The 17323-nt window shown below is 33.6% G+C and overlaps 1 pseudogene; it reads right to left on the bottom strand.

Moving 5' to 3' along the window:
• Window positions 1–413: 413 nt before the first annotated feature.
• Window positions 414–17323, bottom strand: part of LOC135330159 (gamma-2-syntrophin-like) — a 136583-nt pseudogene continuing 119673 nt past the window's right edge.

Raw genomic sequence — 17323 nt, 5'->3', positions numbered from 1 at the left:
CAAAATTTGTTCTCACAATGATTTTACAATGATTTTTCAAATTCTTCCAATGTTAATAAAGTCATTCCTAAATTACAATTAACAACGTAAGAGCAAAATACTTTCTTTGTTCTTTGAAAATAGAACCATTATGCAAAATACAATAAATTTATATTATGCAAGTGGAAAATAAGCTTTATGGAGGACACTGTTTAAGGTGTCCTGAAGAAACTCCACAGAAATTTTTTTCCAGTTGCAGAATGTATCAATTTCCAGTTTATTGTAATCAAAGTAAATTTATACATTACTACTTCTAATTTTCAAACTGTCATAATATACTCATACAGTGTTATCACACAGTCATAGACAGATAAATATTTATGTGATGATGAAGCTTTCAGAAGCCTTTGGTGTATTAAAGTATACTCAGATCTTTACTCACAGTGCATATTAATCTGAAACAATTATTAAACATATGCAGTAACTTTGCTAAAATTTGTTACAGAATATTTTATTGATGAAATGGCTCCAGGATTCAAATTATTCATTACTTACCCCTGTTCTTTGAACTTCCAAGAAAATTGCTCTTTGAAAAGATTTCTCCCACACTGCCAACTCAATGCCAAGCTCTACATTGAAATAATGACTCTTGCCATGTCCAACCATAACACTGAAACAATATGGCCTCTGGTCTTCAAGATCATAGTCTTGATGAATACCTAAATACAAGCTGGCTTGTAGCCAGCAATCATCAGCAAGCCAGAGCTGAAAGACATGTTTCAGTATGTGACTCTTCATCTAGCAAAAACAAGCAGTTACGGCAACATTGTCTTCTGTAAATGACAGGTACTCACTTATTTATGTTGTTATATTAACAATTATCTTGAAGCAATGTTTTGAGAATTAAGGAATATTTGCAAAGACAACTTCTCTTTTACTTTTTATTCACTTTAACCTGTATATACAATCTGAGCTACTTCTGTACTTCCAAAATACCGTCAAAGTAATCTAAGCAATACATACATTGTAATTTAAAAGGATTTTATAGTAATGAAGTTGAGGAGGAAGGGATGATTAGGAGGGTGACCAGAAGGAAGTTCTCTGACTGAGGTTAGAGAACACGCCTACCAACGAAAGAGGGAAAGAAGGATTTTGGAGAGATACTGGGGATAAATTTGGGAGACAGCATATGGGAGTGCATCAGAACTTCTAAGAAAGCCAATGGCTGTAGAGCAGATAGCATACTATTGTTTCTCCAGAGGATGGTGGGAGAAGTTTCTTAAAAATTCATCCATGATTCCAGGTGATGACTAAAACGTCTGCACTATCATGCTGAAGAGAGAGAGGAACACCTATTAGCAGGTGTGTTGATAATATATGGAACTATACTTTATATCCTTCCAGTTCTGTTTCTCCCCTTTTCCAGCTATCCTGTGATCAACCATTTGGAAGTGAATTGCTATTTTTTGTTTTATATGTGAACTTGAATTCAAACTTCTATAAGCAAAATGGTGTCTTACCTACTTTATAAAAATGGACCGTTTAAAATAGCAAAAATTGTGACTATGATGTCAGATACCAGTTCCAAGTAAAGCAATTCCCTCTAATTTAAATATTTTAGCTTTTGAATTTATAATCTATTATAAAAGTAAATACATAAATATATATAAATACATATTATATAATATATATTCTTTTATGTTTTTTCATCATAGGTTTTTCAAATGTCTTCATAATAGCACCCCTTTGAACTAACATATTTATGAAAAAATCGGCAGGAAAATAGCCCCTCGCAGTCAGTGGAGTTGTATCTGAGATAAATTTAGCTGACCACATACCTAGTTTAAGTTGCACAGTTAATCAAGGAACTGATTAGTGTGATTTTGTGAAACAAGAAAAAAAAACCTTTTAAAGATGAAATAAAACAAAAGACTCCCCCATATAGTGATAAATGCTTCTACGAAAGAAATTACTTTTGAAACAGACTTAAATGAATGGTATCTTATTTAAAGTGTTTCCCAAACACTAAACTCAGATTTGTAAGATTGAAAGATTGAGTTTCTTTTTCTTGAAGCACTTTTAATGAGCCCATTTCATTTTACAGTTTTGGTCCAGTCATAGATTACTCAGAGGTGACACTGAAAAGAACTTCTTATAAGCTCAAAGAAATGATATTTTGTTTACAATCAAGTGGAGGGAAATTCCTGACTTGCTTGAATGCAGTTGAAGAGCTCTGCACCAGTCTTACAGCAGAGTACAAGTACTCCACGCTAGTTGGATTCCAGTCTGCTAATGCAGTAATTTATTAACAATCTAATGGTTATTCTGGAAATGACAACATGAGCTTACACAGGTCCCTTAATAGCTGCCAGTGTGCCCTGCAACTACAAGGGCAGTGAAGTGAGACCCTGCCATCAACTTCAGGACAAACCAGAACTTCCACATTACTCTTTTATAACCAAAATACATCCGTGTAACACAAGGTTTTGTAAATGAAAACACACTCTTACAAGAAACTTCCTTTATGTTTCAGTTTATCATTGATTAGCACGAAAACTGAGAAAAACAAAACTAAATTAAAAAGCCAGTCTTTCCAGCTGCTTATAGATTTAAATATTTTCACCAGTTGAATTTTCAAATTATATATGTTTTAGTTTCTATATATTAGATAGGGCTCTTTCCCACCTCCCTTTCTCTTTGACGGCACAGGGAAGAGAACAGTGAAAGAACAAAAGGGACTTTGCAAAGAGAATCCCATTCGTTACACTCTAATGTCACCTATAAAGAGCGTTTTGTTTCTGGGTTTAGGAGAGGTCTCTAGTCAGCCAGATATGGGATAAAAGCAGATGCTGGACTGGACATAGGTGGCTTTGAAAAGATCAGAATGCAGCTTTGTACCCAAGTCCTAGAATCCTGTAGTCAGAATAAGCACTTTAAAGATTTTGCATTCATTTTTCCAGGACCTATAGTAGTCTATCATAACCTACCAAAGTCTGGACCTGCAACCCATGTACCTAAAAACAAACAAATAAGCAAACAACTGGGATCTGAACATCTAAATGTAACCTACAATCATGTGTATAAAATAAATGCTTACAAGTTTAGGGTCCTGTGTCCTTCCTGTTCTAGATGAACACACAACCACCTTCACAGGAGAGCAGTGAAGGTTCCCTTTTCAGTAATAAAAAGCAGAAGAAAAAACTGCTCTGCTAGCACATTCTCCTCCAGGTACTGCCCCATATTCACAAACAGCACCAAACTTCTCATGTGGGAACTGAAAATTTTGCTTGTGCTTGTGAACTACTGAGTAACATAAAGCTGGCATATCTAACTTTATGCCATTTACTCAAACCTAAGCTGTGATGTGTTCTGTGGGTGTTCTAGGGGGCACCTTGGACGTGGCATGTAATACCACCAGGGTACACTGCACTTCATTGTCAAAAATGGCCCTGCAGCTATTCTAGGAGAGAATGGTCTTGAGGCAGTTCAAACCGTTTTTCCCATGCTTTTTTGGACTGATGAAATGGAAGCTGAGCAGAGATTCTCCTATGTTCCCAAGTGTCACCTCTTTTTCAGCAGCCATGGACTAATAGGTATTAAGCCTACTTCTGCTTTGAGACTCAGTAATGCTTACCCTGGCTCTTAGACTAATACATATATATTTTTTTACTTTGACTGAATGTGAAAATGTGATGTGTGGAAACACTACGTATTAGAAGAAAATGAAATGTTTTTTAAGGCAGATTGATTTTTAAAAAGTATCTAATGTTCTTGCCTCTGAACTATACAGATTTTCAGTAACAGTTCCAGTAAATATGGAGTATGAGTTAAGATGTAGGGGGAAAAATGAGATAAATGAGATCAGATTTTCAATCATCTGGTTGTTACCACTGAATGTTCATGTATGTTCAAGTGTGAGAATGTGAAATATGAATATTCATTCACATATTTGCATATGTATGTTTATGTTTGCATGTGTGTGTGTATATATGTACATATGTAAACACACACAAACCTAAAATATAGCAAGTGTTTTGTGTTAAAATCTAATTTCCATATTGAATTCTTATTTTCCATTTTTAACTTATGTTATAATCAACACAAGAAGCTTACAATCTGATGTGTAACAACTGACCTTGCCTTAAGAACCATCTTTCCTAAGAACCAAAATGATACAATATTCTCCACTACACCCTTACAGTAGTTCTAACTAGCTTCAGAAAATCTTTAAAAACGCTCTCCCAAAACTGCAGTCTTTACAACATGAATTCCACCTTTGAGTCTGCCATGCAGAATCTTTAATCTCTTAAGAATTTTGTCCATGTTTGTTGATTCACACAATTTCCTTCATTTGTCATGTATACTAAAGAACCAACAGAAAAGAAACTTAAGTGTTGAGTTTAAGCTTTTGTAATTTAGTTAATTTAATCACTAAGATTTGGAATTAAGAATTCATCTATTAAAATGTCAAGGACATTACAAGTTGAATTGTGGGTAGTCTATTTCCCACTTTTTCTTAATGAAAATTAAGACTTTTTCATTTTTTTCAGAATTTACTTCAAGCAAATTCTTGTGATGTCCTTGAAATTAACCTTACCAGAATATTCAAGGAAGGACTGAGTATGAAATCAGTAGTAACATTTATAGGAGAGAAAACAAAAACAATGCCTACTATACAGCAAACCCTTCTCAAAAGGCTTGACGAGTATCTACTTTGTCGCTGCCCAATTTATTTATCTGGAAAATATAAGGTTTAATAAAATTTTAAGGAAATAGAATCAATAACCTGGGACAGAGCCTCTGCCCTTTGCTGCAGTGATAGGCAGTGAAGGAATCTCCTCACTCTGGCTGAAGGGCTGGAACTGCTGAACTTTTCATTTACAACAGCAAAATTGGCCACTGAAATCAGTAGAGGCTCCTTTAGCTGTCAGCTAAAGGGAATGACACCTCTGTAAAATGCAGATGTCAGCACATGTTTAAGAACTATTTTTGTAGTTTCTGTCATCTCACATATTCTTTGCTCTGTGGTTATAACTTGATCATATTTTCAAGTTTGTTCTTCTTTTCTTTCTTTTTTTTTTTTAGTCATTATCAGCAAAACAAGCATAGGAAGTATGCCCATGTTGTTGAAAGCTAGTTTGGAATAAATAGTTTGAGTGGTCGAGATGTTGTACCTATCCATACCTGTCACCCCATTCTTTAAAGAATTTGGTCATTTACTGCAACAGGGAACTCCATTCTGAGCCAGACAGAAAACGGGGATCGAATGTTATTGTCAGCTCTCTGAAAGATATATTTTTTGATCTTCTCCTTCTGTAACTTGTCCTGAATAATAACTGTGTTGCATCAGAGAAGCATCCGTAACTAGCACTCCCTTACAGTAATGGAACTTAAGTCGGCGAGCAGTTACGTACAGACAGCAGACCAACCCGTCTTCTTTAGAACACTAGCACATGGTCAAAGGAATAACAGTAAGGAAAGGGTCAGCAGCTGGTCAGAATTGTTTTCAGTTGGTTTGGAATTTTTCAATGAAATAGCATTTCATGAAAAAAGACTGAATTATTGAAAACCTTTTTTTCTGGGAATTCACTCATTTTTATTTTCTTCAAAATATCTCTTATTTAGGATGGCATTTCTTGATGTAATTCTAACAGCAAGTAGTCTAGTAGTTAAAGCACTCATACAGAACGTGAGAGAGATAAGTACAAGTTTTTTCCAGCTAACTTCCCATTTGGATGGCTGCAAACTGGTACCTCTACCTGTCTTTTTGGACCTGTCTTTTCTAGTACCTGTCTTTCTGGACATCATCCTGTGTAAACTTCATAGCTTGCAAATATAGTGAAGGAAAGTATAATTTCACAGTTAGAGTGCAGTCTGGGGACTCAGGTGAATTACAGTCTTCTTATGGCTCTACTTTCAGTCTTCTGCGACTCTACAAGCATACTTTTAATATACCTATGCTTGGGTTTCCCTGTCCAAAATGATGATGATCAAGTTATTTCCCTCACCTGCAAAGCAGTTTCCGATTAGCTGGTAAAGAACTAACTTAATCTATCTGATGGAACTTATCATAAAAATATCTTTCACAAATCAATTCTATAAACAGACTGCTAATGTTTGGCCAAAAAGTCATTCCTCAGGACAAGCTAAAGAGATAAAACATGACAACGTCTCTAGACTATGCAAAAAAGAAAAGAAAAAAACCCTACAATACATGAATGCACCATGTTGTCCTTTGTAAGGTAAAACCAATTATAGTGTTAGCAAGTTACTCACAATCTAACAAGGACAGAATTTTGTATTCCTTATTATGCAAATTAAATAACAGTACCTTACATAGATCAAAATTACAAAGAAAGCATTTTTTGTCACAGTCATGTAAAAATCTGACTCATTAAAGAGAAATGCAATATCAAGCTTCATTATGATTAGCTGTTTGTTTCATTCATAATTGACATGGCTGGCTGTAATACTGAAAAATGTCTTCAATTTGGAAGTATTTTAGTAAGTTGCTCGCTTGGAACCTAATCCATTTGCTGTAGTCTCTTATACTTACATAGACAATGCAGCTGCTGCAAAGAATAGGCTTTATAACAACAGATAAACTACTTGAATGTTAGCTACTACCAGTTAATCTTAACTTGAGATCATCATTAACCTGAAGAGGTAAACTCTTTTTACTAAATAGCATAATCGTAATTTTTGGGAAACCTACCTTGTGAATTTTAAACAGAACCTCACAGAGGTTAAAGATTTTTTCAGCTCGTACCCAGTCTAGTGTGCTTACCTATAATATCAAAAGAAAATATTAAAAAACATATTTCTGTTTACATATTTCTATTAAAATTATGAAAAGATGAAAAATTAAAAAGATTTCACCAATGATTATTCTACTGGATACTACAAAAATATTCAAACGTTACTACACTTAATATCCAGGATTTAAAAAAGACTGCCAAATAGCATTTCATTTTTAAAGAAACAGAACCTAGAGGGTTCTTACTAAAATTAAAACATATTTAATTACATTTTTTCTATTATTACTTCAGTATGATGGAAACCTCTTTGTAATCTCTGTGGTGAGGTACATAACCATATTTATTTTACAAAATACTAACAGACAGAACTTTCTCAAATTCAGAGTCATTCAAATGCACTCCCCAATTTAATAAAAATTTTAAATCAATAAACCAAGATGTGATCCTAAATTCAGCTTTGAATTCACATACACTAGAACACGAGGACCTTAATTTTATATTAAAAATGAAAAAGGACTATATATTTACAATATCTGACATTAGAAAGAATGTCAGCTGTGTGCCTATATTTCTTAATACTAAAAAGAAATGGAATTTTTTTGTTTTCTTTTTATTTTGTTACAGTATCCTGTTGACATTAACGGCTGCTATAGCTTGACAGTTGGAATGATATTTGAAGTTTTTCTCTCTAATGTCTAGGTCATGGTATCATGTGATAATCATCTGCTTTATTTTAAAAACAGGATCTAGCCTATGCAGTTCAAGAAAAAAACCATGAACCTCTAAGTATAAAAAATACAAGGCGAATACACATTATTTTCTTTATATTATTTACAGCAAAGTCATGTTTCTTTTCTTGGTGAATGCACAGGTATGACTGTTCAGATACATGGAGAATGTGACTAAACCGAACTCTGAAAACCACCACAAAACTCAGGAGCAGACTGTGGTGATTTTTGTCAGTAACTAAAAGTTATTTCACCTGAATGCTGTTTGAAGAGTAATGTGAACTCAGTGTTAATTTCTGTCTAATGTTATATGCTCTTGTGTCCACTCCAACAGGAACTAATGGGCATTATTGCCACATATCTGTCACAGCTATGAGTTTAAAAGCAGTGTTCCAGAATTTACCTAAAATCTTTCTTCCCAGCATGCAAAACATCTCACTTAAATTTAGATATCAGAAGTGTGTAATATTAACAATCTACTCTAATTCTTCATAAATCTAATTTTAATTCCCTCATGTTTGGGAAAGAAAAAAAAAAGACAAGACAGTGGTTTCTCCAAGTTGTCTTACATCCTTGCCATAGGGTTTATGAACAGACTGTGGAAATGCTTTTTCTTTTTCTGTCACTGGATATAGAAGTTGGTAACTACTTTAGATTAGATATGTAGCTTTCAGAAAACCAAACTTAGTTGAGATGAATCACATATTACAAACGAGACTGAAGACCCCTGGAAGTGAAAGCTGTATCACCACATCTTTTCAGGATGTAAAGGGACTCATATTCCATGGTTGTCCATTTGACAGTTTTTATATTTTAAAAATTAAATTAAAAAATCACCTAAATACAATGCAATACAATTCTTTCTGTAATATTATAAGCATTGTTTCATCATAAATTAAAGCTCAAGACATTACTTAATGATAACTTTAAAAGTACTTAATACTACCTTAAAGGAACTTTGTCAAATTTAAATCTAATGTCAGCTGCTTTAGAAAACCAATTTAAAGCAACTTTAAATATTACACTTGTCCTCCCATTACTTATAAAGTGCAGTAATTTTTGGAGTCATACATTACTGATTTTAAATATTCTGTTACTATTTTCTTTCTAGTGAGGTGCAATCAATATTTTATTTGAATTCTGATTTTTAATTATTGTTAGGAGTTGGCAATAACACAAGATTAGAAGCAACTGGAACTGAGGAATTATGGCAGATTCATAAGGGAATACCGTACATTCAAACATGCTGACATCGGGCTAAGTACTGCAGGTCTTTCCTTGATTCTTATTTAAAGGGAAGTCTTTTTTACTTTGATAGTTGTTTTGAAAATAAACTAATTAAAGATAACAGGTTCTGACCCATTACTGCTGACTCTCAAAAGATCTCAATGCTTCTTGCAAAATAAGATTTATAGCAGAGTGATAGCTAGTTCATTATTTGGTCTTGAGTTTCTGGAAGGAAAAAATTTCTTTTCATTCTCAGTTAAAAGTATGAGAATCCTCCATCCCTATTAGTGGCTAGACAAGACATAAAAGCAGAAGCACCTGCTTAATTTGCTGTTTATGAAAGTGAACTTAATGACAGAAGGTATAACTTAAAAGTTGTCCAGACAACTGAATTCTCATTTGCTTCTACCTTCTGTTTTGATTCCTGAAGATTAATTTAAACTGCTAGGGTTTTTTGCTACTATTAATGATGCTGCCATGGACACTGGTAACACTGCTGTGCCATTAAATTCACTGTGAATACTTCAGAATTCTCCCCATTATCCTGTGGATCTCTTTCATGCTTTGACTCTCTGTAACCTCTTATGACCTTTTGTGCAGAGACAGCAAGGGATGATAGAACAAAATCAACAGCTATATAAGCCAAGTCTTTATTTTACTGTGTGTATCAAGGAAAAACTACCACACTTACAGCCAAGAGTGAAACAGCCTGAATATCATAGTGTGCAAGGTCATCAGGAGAACACAAATGACATTTGGAGGGATTTTAAGGAAGGGAAATAAACATAATGCAAAGAGATGTTGGAATCCAAAGGGGCAGTTGACATTATTTATAGTTTTCTCCTTAGAACTATCCTAGAATGTCTAAGTTTAAAATGTTGTTGTTATAGTCTGCATTGCTTTAAAAATATTGCAAGTGATCATATACTTCTAGTCAATGAGAAAAGCTGCAAAGAATCAGAAGAGTTCACAAAAAGTGCAATACACTTCATTTGTTTTAAAAGATGTCTCAATTTATCATGAGCATATCCATCGTAACACAGTTAATAAATAGGTCTAAGATAAATGAGACTCTGAAATATATTCCTTAAGCAATAAAGAAGTTTTCCTCATTATTGTCTTTTGGAATTGTTCCTCTAAATATTCCATACATTGCAATATTTTGGAACTGTTCTAAAATGACAACATATTTACTTTTTAATAAAGCATTTGACAAAATATCTCAAAAAGTTATATTCAGAATGGGTCAATTAAGACTGAGACACACTTTCGTTCATGTGAATTTAGGTCTCACAAAGAGTAAAAACTAGTGTGAAAATATATGAGAATACCTAGTAGCATTCAGTCAGCTTCCACCTAACTCTTGTCTAATACATGAATTTATAACCAAGTTTAACTGAATGCTATTATTCACAACAATATGGTGAAAGTCTAATTATACAGTATTAGAAAGAATTGCATTGTTGAGCATTTTTCAGGTGTATAGCCAACTCCTAGCTAACTCAATGCACTACCTGGTGAAAAATTGTAAAAGTTATTGAATACTGTTTTTGTAGATATTTGGTTATATTTATTCCTTCAGAAAGAGTGTAAAATAACACATTCATGAACTGGCAGATGATGCTGAGCTCAGATGAAAGGCCACATGAACACCCATGAGGACACAGGGATAATACAAATGAACAAAGATATAACCTGAAGTGACAATTCTAAATCCATAAAGAGATACTGGAATAACAGACCTGATTTTCAAAAGTGCTAAGTGTTTAACAGGTACTTTTTCCTTCAGTGTGAGTTTCTGTGAGCTCCTCATTTTTAAAAAAGGCATTCTAATGGATTTAAGAAACTAAACTACACTGTTCAAGCCTTCTCGTTTTAAGTATTTAGACCAAGTAATCTGAACATCAGTTCAGAAGAATGCTCAAATTCAAAATATACTTAGCTCTAAATGGGCACATAATTCATTGATTTTTCTTAAAAACACTGTTAAGATTTTAGAACAGGAGAGAGAAAACAACAAAATTAAAATCATTTTCACACATGCATACAGGACATATGTATCCATGTGTTAGACAACAAACTGAACAACAGTTATTCCTTAGAAGAGAATTCTGCAATGATACCCAACAAAACATACTAAAGGATTACACTACAGATATAGAACATAAAGAAGGAGATACAGTCAATATAATTTTGGGGCATATATAAGGGAGTATCACAATTAATTAAAAATTGTAGCATGACTATACCTAGACCTAATCTAAAACTCACTGAAGGCAAAAGGAACATACTCTTTGGCTTCTGTGAACACTGAACCTGATTCTGGAAATTTACAGTACCTAAATAGTATTAACAAATTTTAATATATTTAAAGAATAAAACTTAGGGGAAAAAATGAAAAAGATTTTAATACCTGGACTGCAGAGGAGCTTCACTATCTGACAAGTAAGCAGAATTATCCAATCAATCTAAAAATATTTACAAAGGTAAAGACAAAAAGATGAAATACTTCCAGGTCAATAGTATTCACTTCACTGGCTTCTTCATGAAAGGGGAAAAAATCATCCAAGAAAAAATTTCAAAAATTATATATAAACTTTAAAAAGAAATATATCAAGAGATGTTCCTGATGTGAACTATGATATAACAGTAGGAACCTAAAGATGTCTAAAACAACCTGAACTAGATGCTACAAAACACACAGTAAAGAGCAGTCAGATCCAAGCAAAGATGTGAACTAAAGAAATAAGGATTTATATGTAGAGTTAGAAAGTCCACTGAAAGCATCCATGGCTACGCACTGCAGCTCAATTCCTATTATGTTACATTGGCAATATACACAACGTACAATTACAATTACAATTGCCAATACTTACCACTTAAATAGCGGTACTCTTTCATATCAAAGTACTGTTCATGTACCAATTAAATTACCTGTACTTTTCTTCTCTGTAATTTTTTGTCCAAGGTAAAAGACTGATAAAATAGAGTATATTAGCTTCATAACTATTTCTATTGCTTTCATAGTACTGTTGCATTTATTCCTTTTGTTAAAACTAAAAGTAGGATAGACGGTCAACTGTCTTCACTTGAGTCACTTCAGTGCTATTTATTTAATCATCTCAAAAAACACATTAAAGACTACACAACAGCTTCAAAGATATGATTACTTTAAAACTGGAACCTAAAAATGATATTAAACTACGAGGAAGAAGAAGATAGGAAAAACAAAACAGTACAACTTCCCCACAATTACAGCACTTATTCTGTGAATACAAAATATTTTTTTCTGGAAATTTTCAAGTAAATCTCAACTACTTTGTTATTAAATGAATGTTTTTGCAAATTTTGTTCACTGAATAATGTCTTCCCAATTTCTTCTAGGATATGAATTCAGAACTTTTTCAAGATTTGAAAATAGACAGAAATTTATCAGATGCTTTCGGAATGTAATAAAATAAAGCTTGCATAGTAACATAGCCCTAAAAATAATTTTTTATTTGTGATACGGTGTTTTTCATATTTGATAGTTTCAAAAGTGTGTCATAATTTTAAACTGTAAATACGGTATCTGTGAATTAAATCTGTAAATCTGTTAAATGCAGTCAGATAAGCTACTTTAGGGATGCAGGAAGAACATTCTTTGACAAACAGCCTTATTGTTTCAGCTTCTTTAAGTGAATTATGATCAATGATGTGATCCAGGAGTTTTTTTGGATCTTGGGAAGGTCAAAAAAGAGTATATGTCCTGTTTCAGGCACATCTCTGTTGGCTGTAAAAAGGAAAAAAAGAAAGGAAAAAGAAAAATCTTTCATTGGCATTCCTCTTGGCTTTTATAAAAAGTTCAGAAAACTCCTTTCTCACTACCTCACAAATACATCCACTCCATTTCTCTTCACCACTAACACTCTACACTACTTCATGTAGTTTCTATTTGTAGACTACTCACAAATTTTATACCAATACTTTTGTGAACTTGGGTTGTGGGTTATTACCAATACTGTCCTTTTATATCCCCCTGTCTTTCTCTATCTACCCCATATCTGTTCTCTCATTCTGTTCTCTCATACTTACATTTCAGGTTTTCTGGAGAAGAGATCTTTTTATTGAACCTTCTCTGAACAGCAACAAAACTCTGAAATATTGGTCCAGGACTATAATTACTAAGAACTACAGTAACAAAATAAGCAATAATATATTCTGCTTCAGCTATTTTGCCAATTTCAAGTTACAAGTCACTGAAATTTCCATACAAAACTGAATATGTGCCTCAGTTTTGCAATTTAGCATTATTTTACCAAGCTTTTCCAATCAGTCATTAATGCCCTGAAAGTTGTTAAATATTTCTAATAAGAAAAAAATTCTCACAGGCAGCAACTATCAGTGATACTTATTCAGGAAAATCACATGAAAATTAAAGGGAAATCCAGTGACCAGTGATGAGCAGAGCCTGAAATAACAGGTTAATGGCAGATAACAAAGATGATCACAGAATCAGTAATCTAACACAGGATATGGTTCTAGATGTGCTATTATATATAATAGTCAGTGATTAATGCACTTATCTGAATGAGAGATGGAGAATCTGCTTCCTCTAGACAAACATAACTCTTTCTAAAACAACTGGCAGTTTGTCTCCTGAGGGCCATCACTGTTGTCATATCACGTAATATTCATATTCACTTTCCACTTTCCTCGTTGTTTCAGCAGAGGTGATCATCTGCCAAACTCAAACTGACTGTATTTTTGCCTTGAAGAATTTCTTGTCTTGAAGTTAATGAACATCTACATCGTGCAGCAAATTTGGTTTTCAGACGGATTTGAGAACAGGCTGTAGGTTGCTGATTATGCATTAGTTCTTAGATGTCTAGTATATTGCCTTAAGATCAAAATGAACTCTACAGAGAAGGAATTGTTTTAATTTATACATGCCTATTGTAACCACTACATTTTTTTCATTTGTATATCTATATAACCGAAACATAAATTTTGAGGATGGAGTCTTCATAATAATTTCAAAATAAAGACTCGATTTTTCATATCTTTATTTAAGAATTTTTAATTTTTTAATCAAATTATGTATACGATGAGATAACAAGATCTTCTCTTCACTGTCGGTCATGTTTATATTCTTGGATAAATTTCCACTCTTTTAAAAAATTAGCTTCTTCAGAAATAAAGTATTATCTTGCAAAAAAGAAAATCTCCCAGAATTCCTTGGATATAACTGAACTAAAATATTTTTACAGTAAATACAATTATAAGTGGAAACAGCATAATAACAGCTTATAGAAAGCACTTTGTAATCACATCTGTTTGCTGTTTTATTTATATATGGTAACATCTAGAGGGCAATAATTCAGACTCCATCAGCTGCAATAAAAATGCATGCATTTTTAGCCCTTAATTATCCCCTAGAGCCAGCCATGATTACAGAATAATTGACAAATCTAACACTGGCAATGACTCGAAGAGTTGTTTCCCCTTGAGCTATCTATTCTGTAATATTTACGGCACCTACCATATCTTTATCCATTTTCCATAAGGGCAATCTAAAATCTAGTTTCGCTAAATCTGCCAAGTTTTGTCCTGATACTGTTGCATAAAACAGGAACCCCAATAAAACACTTCTTAGGCAGAGCAGACCTCAGTACAGATATTATAGATATTCTAGTCTCAGCATTAAGCTGCAACTTCACCATAAACTCATTGGCTTTATTCAGGAATGATCTTGATCCAGAAAGATTCACATATTGTAAAGTGGGTGGATAAGAATTCTGTTACAGAGTGTATAATTAACTAACCAGACTGACACAAAAACAACAGGAAGAAATTTTTGAAATGAATGGAGTAAACACAGGCAGTAGATCCATGCTTATGCCTTATAAACACAAATTACACATTCTTCAGTTCAGTCTCAATTATAGGTCAGTGCCTGCTGCAGCCATTCCCAAGCATCTGCTTTTTGAACTTTCACAGCCCAAGCTATTTAAACTCTGAGAACATCATATCAGTCTATTTGTCTCTATAAACTACAGAAAAGATGCACTTCTAGGGCCAGTGAAGATTCTGGGGAAGAAAGTGTGCAGATGTCATGTATATTTTACTTCTACTTAAAACAGGAAAACATGAGAATATACAGCATCTGATGACACAAAAAAATGACTTTGCTAAATCTGATATGAAACCTAATTATCTCTTTTCCAAGGCCTTTGTGGATATTAAAACTATGATAGGAAGTGTCATAAGTTATGACCTATAAGTCATAGGCGTATTTACCTAAAAGACATTTCGATTACTATCATTAGGTCTAAATGTAAAAGCGTTTCAGCACATCACCAATTTCTGTATATAAAACTCTCCTGCATACAGCTACAGCTATGCACACCATGCCAAACATATGTGACAATGTTTCACTCCATCATGAACAGGTGCTGGGTTTTGTATCTGTACATGCATATCTCTGTGTACATGTAGAACTTCTCATCAATTCATAGTGACAAACCATGCAAATGAAATTATATGCACAACTGAAAACAGAAAAAGTTGAAAATGCGCCCATTACAGTCAAACAAGAATAAGCCTATGAGCTTTTTCCAGCATGGAAGATGTTAAATAACACTTCTTCTTGGAGAGGACAGAAGATATCATACAGCCTTTTAGAAAATGGCTTGTTCCTCATCATGGAGCTAGAAAACTCCCTGGTCTACACATCACAGCTGAGTTTTCTAGCCCATTTCTGTTACTGTGGTAAGCAACTCTGTTCTTGATATCTGTTCTTACTGGGAAGCATCTACATTTTTGAAAGCACCATCTGAGAAACTGTTTAAGCAGAGTATAAATAGAACACTACTCTCTATAGTAGCTTCTCTGAAATTACAAAATCCGTACTTGATCTGTACTTTTCTTGAATTTTGCTCATTGGTAGCTATATTTTGTTTATTCTTTTGAAAGTTAGAAACTGTATTTGTCCCCATATGATCTCTTATACACAAAGAAATAGAGTAAAAATTGTATTAGATGTTTTTATAAGCAGTTATAAATTATGGATAAGGTCATTACAACTAACTATATGACTTGTACATCATCTACTTCATGTACACTACAGTATGGCATTGTCAATAGCATAGCATCAGAGAAACATGTCTGAAATAAAACATAATGGCAAACATTTAAAGATCAGGCAAGATAACAGTATTAATATTTTTGTAGTAGAACAGTCCATTTCTTATATTTCACTTAATGTAGTAAAAAAGAAATCAGTGGGGATAATAAGAGCAGCATAATTAAATATCACTAAAAGTAGTGTAAGGCTTCTTGTGGGGATTTATGTTTGAAGCTACAAAGTTACTCGTGCTTGGACATGCAATACAGAACCAGTTTCAGGATGCAACATGGGCCAGGGCCTCCCCAGGGCTGGTACTGGCAAGGGCTGCTGGTGGGACAGGGCTGGGTTTGGCCTGGCTGCTGGGGCCCGTCCCCCTGCTCTGAGGGAGCAAGGTCCTGGTGACAGCTGGGGCAGCCCCAGCCAGCTTGTGGCTCGAGATCCAGGTTTGAATTCTAAACGGAAACTGCCAATTTCCTTTCTTTTATTTTTTTTTTAATTCCCTGATATAAAACATCTGTGGTGTGATTACAGATCAGGAAAACTGGTCAATGGGTTTTGGGATTTATGCATTCTGTCATTGACATTGTACACCTAAGTGCATCTGATTACTGGGATGACGTAACACCATGACCAAAGGGGTCACCTTTGTTCCTTTTTTTTGAAAAGCCATTGTTTCTACAAATATGTTGCACAGAAACACTGTAGAGTGTAGTAGATAGTGACAAATAAGATGGTAAAAATGCTGACAAACATTTATCCTGACTTGCCTGTTCTTAGTAGAATATGATAAATGAGTATGCTGAATATGATAAATGAAGTAGTTTATTCTCAATTAGTATCATGTAGATAGATAGTTTTAATTATATCAAAAATTTTCCTTCCAAAATAGGTCTGAACATCATAATTGAAATTCATAAAGTTAAAGACACATGAATAATTCGTGTGCTATTTATTTACTTTTTTGTTTTGTTTTGTTTTTCACTATAATTGGATTCTAGTAACTGAATAAGATTTTAGTTCCTCAACATATAAACATGAATATTCTTTTGCAGAAAGAAAAAAAAAACCTTTTTCCAGATGTGTTCTCTCATTTTAAGAAAAGTACTATTAATTTGCCATTTATAAATGTTAGAAGTTCATAGGAATCACTGGGTTTAGAATTTCAGTCTAGAGAAAGAGACTGTTATTTATTGCTTCTGTTCATAAATAAGGTTCAAAGAGTAAGTACTTCACAAAGGTATGCTGGTGGTACACATAAAAAATCAGATTTGCTTTTGCTTCTGGTGAAGAAATCAGGAGACTGACCACTTTCTGATCAAGAATTAAGAAAGCTATTTAGCTGCAAATGTATTTTAATTCTACATTTTGTTCTTTGTGATGTATTTAAAGCAATGGCTCTCTGAAGAGAGAAAGAAAGCATAAAAAAGTTTCCATGTGGTATTTATGGGTCACTTTTAGGAGCCGAGAATTTTCCAGTTCATTTCTGTTCCCTTCTTTTAAATTAATTTTTAGTGTTTTACAGT

Source organism: Dromaius novaehollandiae, chromosome 16 (genome assembly GCF_036370855.1).
Source record: "Dromaius novaehollandiae isolate bDroNov1 chromosome 16, bDroNov1.hap1, whole genome shotgun sequence".
NCBI classification, from domain to species: Eukaryota; Metazoa; Chordata; class Aves; order Casuariiformes; family Dromaiidae; genus Dromaius; species Dromaius novaehollandiae.
The sequence above is the reverse complement of the archived record's forward strand: the minus strand, read 5'-3'. Positions and strand labels throughout refer to the sequence as shown.